Below are 12,465 nucleotides of genomic sequence, written 5' to 3' on the forward strand. Positions count from 1 at the left end.
TGTTAATTGTTCATACTCGGAACCGAGTTTTGCTTCCCAACACTGCCACTGTGCTACACTTCCCACCCCGCTCCGCCCCGCCCCCGTCTAACTATACAGAAAGCGGCGAGATGCATTTCCTTAGGAATCGACAAGCAGAACCGAGAACCAGCAGAACCAGAAACTAACAGAACCAGAAACTAACACTTCTAAACGAACAATGGCGGACACGTACAATTTGCGAATGAGTTCTGCCTTTTGTAAACTGAATGTATCAATAATTTGCCGAAAAACGTCACTTGTCTGCCGGACAAGTCAATTGAAAGATCTACTTGTCCGATATTGTAAATAACACGTCCCGGACGGTGGGACGTGTACTTTTTCGCACACTGAGTTAGTTATTACTCACATATCAAAGTCTTTTCATCTGCAAGATGGAAGAATAGCTGGGTGCTGCCTGGAGAGACTGATGAGAGGGACACAGGCTGGCTTCAGCAGCTTTCCACACAAAGCCATCACATCTTCTCTTCCATAGTCCTCACCATCCACTGGTGCTCTGTCAAAAGAGTGAACATCACAGCTGTCATGTTAACCCTTTGTTACACAACATACAACCAACATGTGTCAAAAGTGACCCGAATTAGTTTAATTGTAAATGTCTTTGCAATAAATTACTTTAACCATTCAGGATTCCAGGTATTCCTCAATTAACCTGTTTTGGATCAACACCAATTCTAATTTTTCCTGTTCTTACTTTTTGAATAAAAATCATGTCTGTATCACTGCACTTCTAATGCACAACATGGGTCAAACATTACCTGTATTCTTTTGCCATGTTATTTCATGCATGGCAGAGTGTTTCTTTACTATACATTTTCAAAAATAATAAATTTTAGCAGTGATTTGGACCAAGCATGTATGATGTAGTAATACAACAAGTATTTTGGTTCACACAGTGTGACATTTGCTAGTCATGTTAGCTTGTAATATATAGAGCAGAGCTAACTAGCAAGTTAGCCGAACGTTAGCAGTTAGCTATTTATGCTATGCTAGCTGTTGGCTACTGAACATTAACCAACTAGATTCCGCTGTAAGAAAGCTGTGAAACTTTACATTAAACTTGGCGACAACACTGTGACACCCCGCTATGTGTAATTCTCCCGTGTTGGAGACGAGAGGGTGGGGGGCAGCACTGCAATAAACTGTAAGCTAGTAACGTTAGCAGCCACATGTTAAGCCAAGTTTCCCGGGCGCAAGAAACAGCATCTCAGGGCTTCTTAACATTTAACAACCTATTAATGATGCATACCAACTTAACGGGAAGAAACTCAGCTAACTAGAAGAAGAAACGTAACCTTAAATAAAAAATAAAACATTCACAAACTAATGATTATCTAAATACATATGTAACTCCATTACAGTTGCAGTACTCACCATATTTCAAGTCTTCTGTTCTTTGTTGACGTCCCGATGCTCATATTTAACGTGTAGATGTAAAACGATCCCGATATTAATCCATAAACTCCTGCAGCAGACACACAGACAACTGTAACTCGCAGGAGGAGACCCGCTCAAACTGACGTGATGTTTCAAATGTGAACGACAGGCACGGACAGTTCTCATTGGCAGGTTTCTTCGATTACGTTTATATTAAGCAATCAGGAGTGTTGTGGACTCATTCCAAACATACCTGACTTGTCTGCCGTGTTTTGGCGGAATTCTATTTCAAGTGCCGTAGCTCTGGCTGCCGGCCAGAATCCGAAAACCATACATTATATTGTAAGAGTCGAATAAGGCTTATTACTGTATATTGACCAATGAAAAAAATAAACAGCAACAGAACACATAAATAAAACAAGGATAACTGTGACTTATTGTTGAGTAAATAACAGTGTGTGTTTTAAACCTGGGTCCTCCCTGCAGAGATTTCTCCACTTTCTATGATTTTTTTTTTTAATGATATTGTCAACTGTTTACAATATAGTAAGTTAGGAATTTAATGAGAAAATATTTATTTGCTTTTGTTTCAACATTGGATATTTTGTGTTTCTGGTGGATTCAATCGAATATTGAGAAAATCGTTTATGTAAAAATGTTTTACTTACATTTTACGTTTTTTTATTTTACGCTTTTTTTGACAGTTTTATGTTTACCTTAAAATTACAAAGAAATATCTTAAAGTCTTATAATAGTAATACACTTTTATATTACGAGTTACATATTTAATTACTGATAATACTTTTTATTTTACGTACATCTGCATGTATTTTCTGAAAAATTCTTAAAATAATGTTTTGGGTTGTTAATTTATAGTTAATATCTGTCATTTTACAGGATTTTGCAAGTTATTTAAAAAAACATGATAATTACTATAAACATTTACAGTTATTTCCTGTAAAATTACGATCTTTATTTACAATGTAATATACTGCAAAACAGAGTAGAGTACTGCAGACTCCAATGAGTTGTTTGTAACAGAATCACACTAATAATATATATTGTTATATGTCACTTAGCTTTGATCTCCAGTTGTAACAGATAATTAGTTACATAACAAAAGTGATCAACGTATACATACAGATGCAGTCACAGAAATGTTGGAGCATTTACATCAGAATACAAGGACAGTGACATTCATTCAGTTTAGAGTTCCATTCTAATATGTTGTATGGTTGTATATGGTTATGTATAGGTTACATAATTTAATTGGGCACATAATCCAGTATACAGTTGTAAAGATTTCAAAGGGATCTACCCGTACAGCTTTTGCAAAGCAGCTCAGTTCCACAAAATGATGTAGATTACTACATCATTACATTTTACAGATATGTCATGAGTCGGTTCTGTCCTATAGAATTCTTTAGATTGTTATAGTTTTAATTATAGAAATTTATAGAAAAGTACAAATGTATAGTATTCTACAGAATGATCTAGAGATTTCTATAGTATTCTATAGTATTCTTTAGCATGGCTTACAAATACGACTATGTTCTATAACATGCTATAGATTTCTACAAGATTCTATAGGATTTTATAGATTTTTTTGGTAAGGGTGACGCTGCGCTGTCAGTGCGCTTCTCCATGTTTGTGATTGGTCGAATGCTCCAGATACCACCCCTTTCATGTGAATGCGCACCTAACTAGATAGGAAACGGCTGGCTTGAGCGATCCACTTGATAACCCGCGTCGTAGTACCGTTTAGCGAGAGCGCGTATGTTTTGGATTAGGCCAACCGGCTAACTCAAACATATCTAGGTTAGGTTGAACCAGCTTCGTAGTATAGGCCCCTGGAGTGCTGTTGAGTACACAGTTTCAAAAGAATACAATACCGAAATGTATCGTATAAAAATCCATATTTAGTTCAGAATACTACTGCCCACACAAACAAGGAAATCAATGTTCCAACAGCAGACCTGCTGCCAAGTTAATAGGCATGCTTGTTGCAGTCTTTTGTTCTCCTCCTCATATTTTCGTCTCTGTTGTGTGATTTTTTTCAAATAATTTGTTTTGATTTGCAAGTGACATGAGGCATTAGAAAAGAAAACAACACATCCACTTATTATAGAAGAAGACCTGCAACCTAATAGAAGCTTAATTACTTATATGGTGAGAGGTCTTTATTTTAATGTTGGTCAAAAATGCTTAAACACACACTAGACATTAGTTCAGCAGTAGTTTAGTTTATTGCTTATGCCTTCAGCAATTAGATTAAACAATACATTATTTCAAAATGAAAACTAAATATAAACCATAACAGCTTTGCTGCGTTAAGAATGTCATAAAACGTAATATCATAGCAATAAACTAATACTTTAGCAGTAAAAAAAGTGTTTTTTAATTTAATTTTTCTATGTTTACTTTTTGAAAGTATAGATGTGTTTTTTTTGTGTCAAAATTATCGCGTTAACGGCGGTAATTAATTTTTTGAATTAATTGCGTTAAAATATTTAACGCATGTGCAGAATGGCCCGCCCAACCTGATCTCACCAGAATGCGTGACTCCACCACGACTCCTTAACACCACAATGCGTGGTGGAGTCACGAACTTTGTTACATTTGCGTGTCGGCACCACGCAAACAACCCCAATGTAAAGTGAATGAGGCTCCTTTGTCGTGGTGCACACACGCATTTCTACAACGGCCCGCAGTGAGCTTTTATTCTATACAACGTTTTTAAAATCTACTATAAGCTTGTAGTAACTCACGGGAGGCTTCTTTTATTTTATTTGTATTCATAATAATTTTTATTTTTCGTCAGAATGTAAAAATTACATTAGTTACGAATTTGTGTTCTCAAAAAACAGTGCATTGTGTGTAATGCAACTGTGATTTTTATTAAATTAGTTAGTTTTTAACCTGGCCATGATGTATAATAAGTTAGCTAACTAGCCAACTGTATATCTTAAATATAAACATTAAATATTTTTGCTTTGATATCTTCTATTTTAATCTGCACATTGTTGCATACATTTTGAGACATTTTATTTTATTAGTATTTTAATTTATGTAACCAATATTCTGAAAATTCTAAGAAAGACAGAGACTTGTACATTTTTGACTGTCTGCTGAATTTAGTTATACATTTGTATTCTAATGTATAACAGTTGAGGCCCAGGGGAGGAATAGGAGACTCAGCGAGAAGAAGTGGCAGCAGGTCCCTCAGAAGCCACCACAGGTGATGCTAGCCCTACTGCATACCCTTCTATATGGAAAGAAGAACAATATGAACAGTTCAAACAGAAAAATGAATGGATGTATGCTCACAATGGAAGGCTAGGCTGTACCCCATGCCATGATGTGAAGGATCTAGGTGTCATGGCATCCCGTGGTGTTAATATTGCTATTCAGTGGGCTGATGGAAAGATAATCCCAGCTGGTCAATCAAGGGATGTCCAGCTTTCATCACTGCGCAAAAAATCCGTGAGCACAAGAACTCTGCAGCACATAATGAAGCAGTCAAGATTCTTCAGACAGCAAAGAAAGATATTCTTCTGAACATGAACGTGAGTAGTCAGGAGTCTTTGTTTGAGTCTACTGCCAGAGGTATTCATGACAGCCTATTATGTGGCCAAGAACAACAAGCCTTTCACAGACTTTGAGAGTCTGATTGACCTGCAGCATGCACATTCTGCTGATTTAGGGCGTGTTTTGCATAGCAAAACTGTCTGTGTTGACATAATTGAGCATGTGTCATCACAGATGAAAAAGGAACTTCTAAAAAACATAATAGAGACCAAGAGCAAAATCACAGTATTGGCTGATGAGTCAACCAGTGTTGGACACAAATCAACACTAATTGTGTTCCTGAAGGCTAGTGTTGATGGAGACATGGAGCCCATTGCCTTTCCATTGGACCTGGTTGAGCTGGATAGTATGTCTGCTGCTCATATCAAGGAACAGATTATGGGTTGCTTGCTTAAAAATGGCTTCACTGTTGAGTTGCTGAGAGAAATCCTCATTGGATTTTGCAGTGATGGGGCCAGTGTCATGCTGGGAGTGAAGTCAGGTGTTGGGAAGTTGCTCCAGGATGACTTGCAGGCATCATACTATGGCACTGCCTTAATCACAGACTGGAGCTTGCTGTTGACCAGGCACTGGATGTGACAGGGGGAACAAAGGACTTCCAGGCATTCATGGACAGCCTATATTCATTATATAGCCAGTTTGTGTTCAGGGATTCATGAAGCTGGGGGCGGGAGGAGAACAATATGAACCAATGAAGGTCGGGGTAGCATTATAGTACCTGCAAGAAATTCAAACCACTTTCACCCCTGCGAAGACACTACACTACTCAGAATCCTCAGCTATCGTTTGGGACTACACCATGTGCTTAGCTTGACAAACCCCGTGATCAGTCCTCAACCTCTGTGATTGGATGCGCGACGTTTACACAGAGCGTCCAAAAGGACTTTGAAATGGAATGAAACCCATCGACGGCACACTATTCAAAACAGGAATCGAACGTGTCCTACCCCCCCCCCCCTTAGGTCACAGGCTCCTCCAACAGTGCTACGCAATAAAACAGATACACAGAAAAAATAGTGAAATAGTGCAATAAGAGTCTATATACAAGTGATTGGAATATGATATATTAGATAAATAATTTCTAAGTAGCAGCCAGATGAATGTTATTTCTAAGTTCAGGTGTTTAATAGTCTTCTGGCCTGTGGGATGAAGCTGTCTCTGTGTCTGGTGGTTTTAGTCCGAATGCTGTGGTACCGCCTGCCAGACTGCAGCAGACAGAACCATTTGTGGCTGGGGTGATGGTGGTCTTTTATAATCCTGAGGGCTTTCTTTAAGGTTAACCTGGTATTTTTACTCCACTACATTTATTTTAGTTACTTTACAGATTTGGATTAATGATGTGAAATATAAACAACCCTTAAATCAGACTTTAGTTACACCTGAATGAAATTCAGTGAAGGTGATTGTCAAGTGCCAACAATCAGGCGAGATATTTGATAGTTGGTGCTTGAGAAGACTAAATATTTATCTGCAGATCCGTTTAAAGCATAGTCATTACTCGTTATTCTCTATTAGTTCATTAAAGACTGTATATAATTGCTATTTTGCACATCCCTTTCAAGATTTTCTAAGGTTTATTGACATATCATATACACAATAGCGTAGTTATGCAATGAATGACAAACTTGGGTCACAGGTTCATCAACAGTGCATTACAAGACATCTATCAATGTGTGTATACTTCCACCATTACACTGTCGTATTCTGCACATTTCTTTAAATAAAGCCTTATTAGTTAGCACATCCTCCTATCAGGCACTAAACTGTTTTACTCTAGATATCATTTGAGTATCTTCTTGATATGTTCTATTCTATATTTATATAATTGACGTTCTACTTTCCCACTATTTTGTATGTACTCTTAATATTTGAATGTTTTCATAAAATATAACACATTCAAAAGTGCGTAACAAAAATGAAAGACATTAAGAAAAAGGCATTTTAAACAGTCATTAAAAAGCAACACAATCTTCCTGCATTGCAATTACTCTAAACGTGTAATAACGTGCTTTAACCAGTAGGTGGTTTGGGTTAAAAGCATAGGTTAAAAGGCTGTCAAGTTTACAGTGTTAACAAAATAAAATATACTGCTGTTTCCGGTTTAGTTTACGACGAATATTATTTTGTTATTGTTTTGATATTTGTAACAAAAGCGATGGAAAAAACCCATAGCAACCAAAAAAAGATGGTCTTAACATGACCCAGTCATCTAGTAGTTAATAAAAAACAATAATATCAAAACTAATTATTACTACTAACTTTATTGTGAAATTAAAACAGAACGGTAAAAGAATAGTTTCCGGTCTATGCTGATGCCCGATCTCTGTAGATAAATAAAGAACTAAGACAGATGTGTAATATTTAATGCAGCCAAACCATTTATTACAATGCATTCATGTGATGACTATCAAAGAGTAAAGCAAGCACTGCTGAATAAAGTATGATTTTCTCTTTTACGAAACGTTTTTTTTCATATGGAATGCAGTTGGAGGTCAACCAATCAAAGAGCTTGAGGGCTGATCACGGGGTTCATGGTGTAGTCCCAAACGATAGCTGAGGATTCTGGGTAGTGTAGTGTCTTCTGCCGTCCAAAAACTCCGAAAAATATTTGTTTCTCCGAATCGAAGGGGAAAATACAAAAGCATTGCACACAATTCAAACCAATCAATGTTGTGTAATTAACAAGGACAATTTGGTGTTTTTTAGTCGATGAGTAGTGCAGATATCACTGTAAAATCAATCGACAGTAAGGAGAATAGGCTACTTACTTCCGGGTGTAAAATTCTCCGTTATCCAATGGGAATGGACGCTCGTAATACAAGACATGATCATTATCTTTTAAATAACGTTAACTAAAGGGAACAATCTATTTGACACAGCTGAAGCTCTGGCCTTCCTTAAAAACAAACTAATTTAATCAAATTAACAGTTGCATTACACACAATGCACTGTTTTTTGAGAACACAAATTCGTAACTAATGTAATTTTTACATTCTGACGAAAAATAATTATGAATACAAATAAAATAAAAGAAGCATCCCGTGAGTTACTACACGCTATAAAGTAGATTTAAAAAACGTTGTATAGAATAAAAGCTCACTGCGGGCCGTTGTAGAAATGCGTGTGTGCACCACGACAAAGGAGCCTCATTCACTTTACATTGGGGTTGTTTGCGTGGTGCCGACACGCAAATGTAACAAAGTTCGTGACTCCACCACGCATTGTGGTGTTAAGGAGTCGTGGTGGAGTCACGCATTCTGGTGAGATCAGGTTGTTTTTGTCACTCCCTCTGTAAAGAGTGTTTCTTTGTTTTTGATCCATTAAAGTTTATTTTTCTTCAAACCTTTTCATCTCCGGGTTGTGCAATTGAGTCCTCATATCAGTGAGTCACAGTTCCTAACATAAATAAACATATAATAAAAAAATGTATATTCTATCAAGATGTCATTGGGGGGAAATATGACACATAAGAGTGTTGTTTACAAGTGTACTAACATTTGAATAGTGACACAGCACAAAACTCACCCAATAACATGACAGAATAAGAATAGGCATGTACTTTGTTGCAATAAATGCAGAATTATGTGTGCACCATCTGGCATAACCTTAAGCTTCCACCAGGGGAAGCAATTTACAGAATTACATGAGTTGATCAAAAAAGGAAGCTGACAAAAGAAAAAAAAAATTGTCAAACGGTTCCAAATAATTATGTTGCCATTTAAACAAGTTTTAACTTTGCTTGGTGTGACCCATATGGCCAATTAGTTCCAACTTTGGAGGTATTTGTTGTTTAGCTGATGACAGCACATTTCCTGCATTGTGTTGTTTCCTAATTGGAAGTGCAGGCATTATTCCATACAATGCCACAACAGGCAGTACAAGTGTATATCGTTAAAACGAAATGAATGCAGATACGTATTGTGTTGCTATATCTGTTAAAATAGCAGGTGTGAAAAGGCAAACATATTTTGAAGGGTCCTGATAATTGCTTTTCTAATGTTGTAGATGAAATCTTATGAGACACACTCATTTCCACCAGTGGGATATGCATATACATACATATTTATGGTAAACATTCTTTTGAGATGACATTCTTCTCTTATTTGACCAACTATACTTTTACTAGATAATGTTGATTCAGTTTAAATTATTTTTCTTTCACTATCTGTCAATCCATCCGTGAAAAGTTCAGCAGCAGGAGGGGATAAAAATGAATGAAAGTGCTTTGATTTTTTCATGTTTTTAAAATGGATTAGGGGACCATGAGTCATGAGTTTTATTACAGTATTGTTGAATCTATTCACAAGACACTATAGAGGTTACCATGGAAATGAGCTGCTGGCACTGCAGCATAACATATAATCATACGGCCTTGACTTAATCATGAATATGAATCTATTTTATTGCTGACGTGAAAAAAATCTGAGCACCCACACTGCATAAACAACACCACTCCACCATGATATGAAATTACAATCAAAGGATAAGCTAAAGGGATAAAACATTGTTGTTTACATGGTTAGAGCTTCTCATTGTCATTGAGAAAAAAAAAGTTGCCATCTGGATTTTATTAATGTATTGATTAGTTAAATGCAGCATTTCTCCTCCCACTGATGGTAGATGAGAATTGGGTTGTTGTAATGCTTTCGATTTGCTGACTGTTTTTTTATTTTTAAACACGGCAGCAGGTTCCAGGAGTGTCATTCCGATCACCATGTGTCAGTTAACAATGAGTCACTTTAACAGAAGGAATATAATGTTACACTGCAGTGTGAACCAGATATGAGTCATTGATGCTGCTACAACAAGCGTTGCCGCGGAAACTGTCTGCCTTGTGTCTTCTGAGTATGCATGACTATAGTGAAATTATGACAATATGAGGGAAAACAGGAAATTGTTAGGGCTAATGGAACAAACATAATTAAATAATATTTGATTACATCAAGAAAAAGCACAAACATACTAGTGAGTACAGTAAAAATGAAAGCAGATGGGATTATTGGCAATCAACTGTTCTTGGTTTATAACATAATCCTTGTTTTGAGATATAAATCTATGTCTCAAAACAATCGTCAATTGGTCGTCAGATGGTCAATTTAGAAGATCTCTGCCATTTATACCCAATTTGTCAGTAGCACAGAAACACGTTTATTGGCTTCAAATACAGTACTGTTTCAACATAGCTGCATTTTGCCTTACTACACTTTACATTACGTTAATATAGATATGTTGTTTGATAACAGACCCCAGACAAGTGAGTAAAAATGCATGTATATCAGATATTACACCAATTAAAATACTCTGATATATACTGTATTACAAACAAACACAACATTTCCATACATATTATTTCCAGTATCATATTTGTGTCGTACTGCAAATTGACGACATTGTACTATTAGCAGATCTTTTTTTAATAACCACAGATCAGTAGAGTATGTACATGCGTTCATATTGTTACAATGAATTACGAAAGTATCATAGAGTGCCAACAGACATGTTGTTCAAAAGGCACGGACGGGGTTCGAACCCGCGATCTTCGGTTTACGAGACCGACGCCTTACCACTTGGCCACCGCGCCTGCGCTGAAGCCAGGTCCTCTATGTAATAAGTATAACAACTATCTGTGTCGCCGCTGTTTACCTATAAAGGTGTGGTTCTAACTAAAAACTATTGTCCTCTGCATAGCAGTGAGGCTCGCCGTCCTTACTCGGAAAATACAGAGGAAATGAGCAGATGAGGTAGGTTTACAGAATAAATGTATTGCTGTCATCCGGCCACAAGGGGAGGCTGTTATCTTTAATGTGTGAACAACATGTGTCTTGCTTATATATTTCAGAAAGCAGATGCCTGTGCTCCAGTACCTCGTGTGTTCACAAAAGAAGCACTGTCACTTCCATGAAGGTGAGAACTCGCTCTTTACAGGCTTTGTTTTGATAAACATGACTTGAGAGAAGTGCATTTACTTAATTAAAAAACAAACCAGTGCAGCTAATGCTACTTTCAGGCCGTAATACAAATGGACACCCTCCAAAAACGTGTAGGATGGAATACCACAGAATAATATGCTATTCTTGAAATCTTGATGTTGTGTCGTGAACTGGAAAGTTGATAGTTTGGTCAAGACTTCATTATCCTGGGATCTTGAAATCACGACAATCTACCCATTGCATTACAACATGCATTGTCCACATTGCTTAATAAGTGAAAGAAAACGTCAGGATTTGGCCACTTGAGTAATATGACCATCACTTTTTGAGAGACCTCATAAACATATACAAACACACTCAAAACAATAAATACTATGCCACCAGATATTCTACCAGACTGAGATACGTTTGCATTGCTAATTACTATGAGAACCAGTAGGCTGCTATTATTTTTTTCTCAGCAATACAATATGCATGAAGCACACAGACTGCAGCATTTCACTGTCTTTCTTTCCAAAACATCAAAGATGAATGCTCGCCTGAGGGGCTTCTTTCTCTCTTTTTTGGATCAGATATCCTAGGGGCTGTGTGAAAAATGAATAAGACTCATTTCCATTGGGAGTGAGTTAGCAGTGAAAATCACAGATGTGGAGTTCACCTTGACCTGCTTATAGCAAGGCGTTAGCACACAGACCAAAAGAGGGGTCTGACTTGAATAAACCACTGTTGTTGATTTAATTCAGAACACCTTGAAATGGGACAGTTTCTCTGAAAATCCAGCCATTCTTAATTTTTCCATCTGTTCGAAACTTTTGCCTAAAATAATAATTTAGACAGCAGTTATACCTGTTATGCAGAAATTGTTTTCAGATATGTGCTTACAAGTCCAAAGGGAAAGTGTGAATGTTGACTGTAGAGCTGTAACCCTACTAAATATTTATGTTTTTATTTAGGATTGATGTTTTTTGTGGCATTAATATGAAAATGTATCCGTCATAAAGCAAGCTACAGAACCACTGATGATAAAGGGGGATAATCATCCTTAAATTAGCTTTTTTTAAATAGCTTGAGGTGCTTATAGATTATTTTATAATGTCACATGAAATTGTGTATTTAACCAGCTCTTCTTAATTATCATAAACCCCAACATCACAACCTGAGAGATACAATGTGTTCCAGTCAGAGATCACATGGATCTCTGGGGCATTTTTTTGTTCATGTGGAGAACAGTCAGCAGCACACTCCCTGAGAGAATAAGAAGTATTACTGTAGCAATCTATTTAATTATTTATCAGGCGATTGCTTTGAAAAATCATCATATTTTTGCTGTGCTTCTGCAGGATACACCCCTGAGCCCTGAATATGTGGGAATATTAATATTTATTTTATTCACTAAACCCTTTTATTTTTTATTATTAAGCTGTTTTCTCATAAGACCAAGAGTGAGACGAAGGAAGACGTTCTTGTCTGAATTCTGGTAACTGACCAGCAAAATGGTATGCTCCACTAATATAGCAAGCTTCATTCTTTT

General features: G+C 36.8%; 1 protein-coding gene and 1 non-coding gene across 2 annotated transcripts in view; one reads left to right on the forward strand and one right to left on the reverse strand.

The window, feature by feature from the left end:
- Positions 1-10,513: 10,513 nt before the first annotated feature.
- Positions 10,514-10,585, reverse strand: trnat-cgu (transfer RNA threonine (anticodon CGU)). Its single transcript has one exon. It is a non-coding gene; the product is annotated as a tRNA-Thr (tRNA).
- A 262-nt stretch (positions 10,586-10,847) lies between these two features.
- The window catches only part of axin1 (axin 1), a 39,111-nt gene continuing 37,493 nt past the window's right edge, over positions 10,848-12,465 (forward strand). The window contains exon 1 of the mRNA XM_034089742.2: positions 10,848-10,908. The gene's annotated coding sequence lies outside the window, so the exon portion shown is untranslated. The remainder of the gene's footprint in view (positions 10,909-12,465) is intronic.

The sequence above is a fragment of the Pseudochaenichthys georgianus genome, chromosome 8, assembly GCF_902827115.2.
Source record: "Pseudochaenichthys georgianus chromosome 8, fPseGeo1.2, whole genome shotgun sequence".
NCBI classification, from domain to species: domain Eukaryota; kingdom Metazoa; phylum Chordata; class Actinopteri; order Perciformes; family Channichthyidae; genus Pseudochaenichthys; species Pseudochaenichthys georgianus.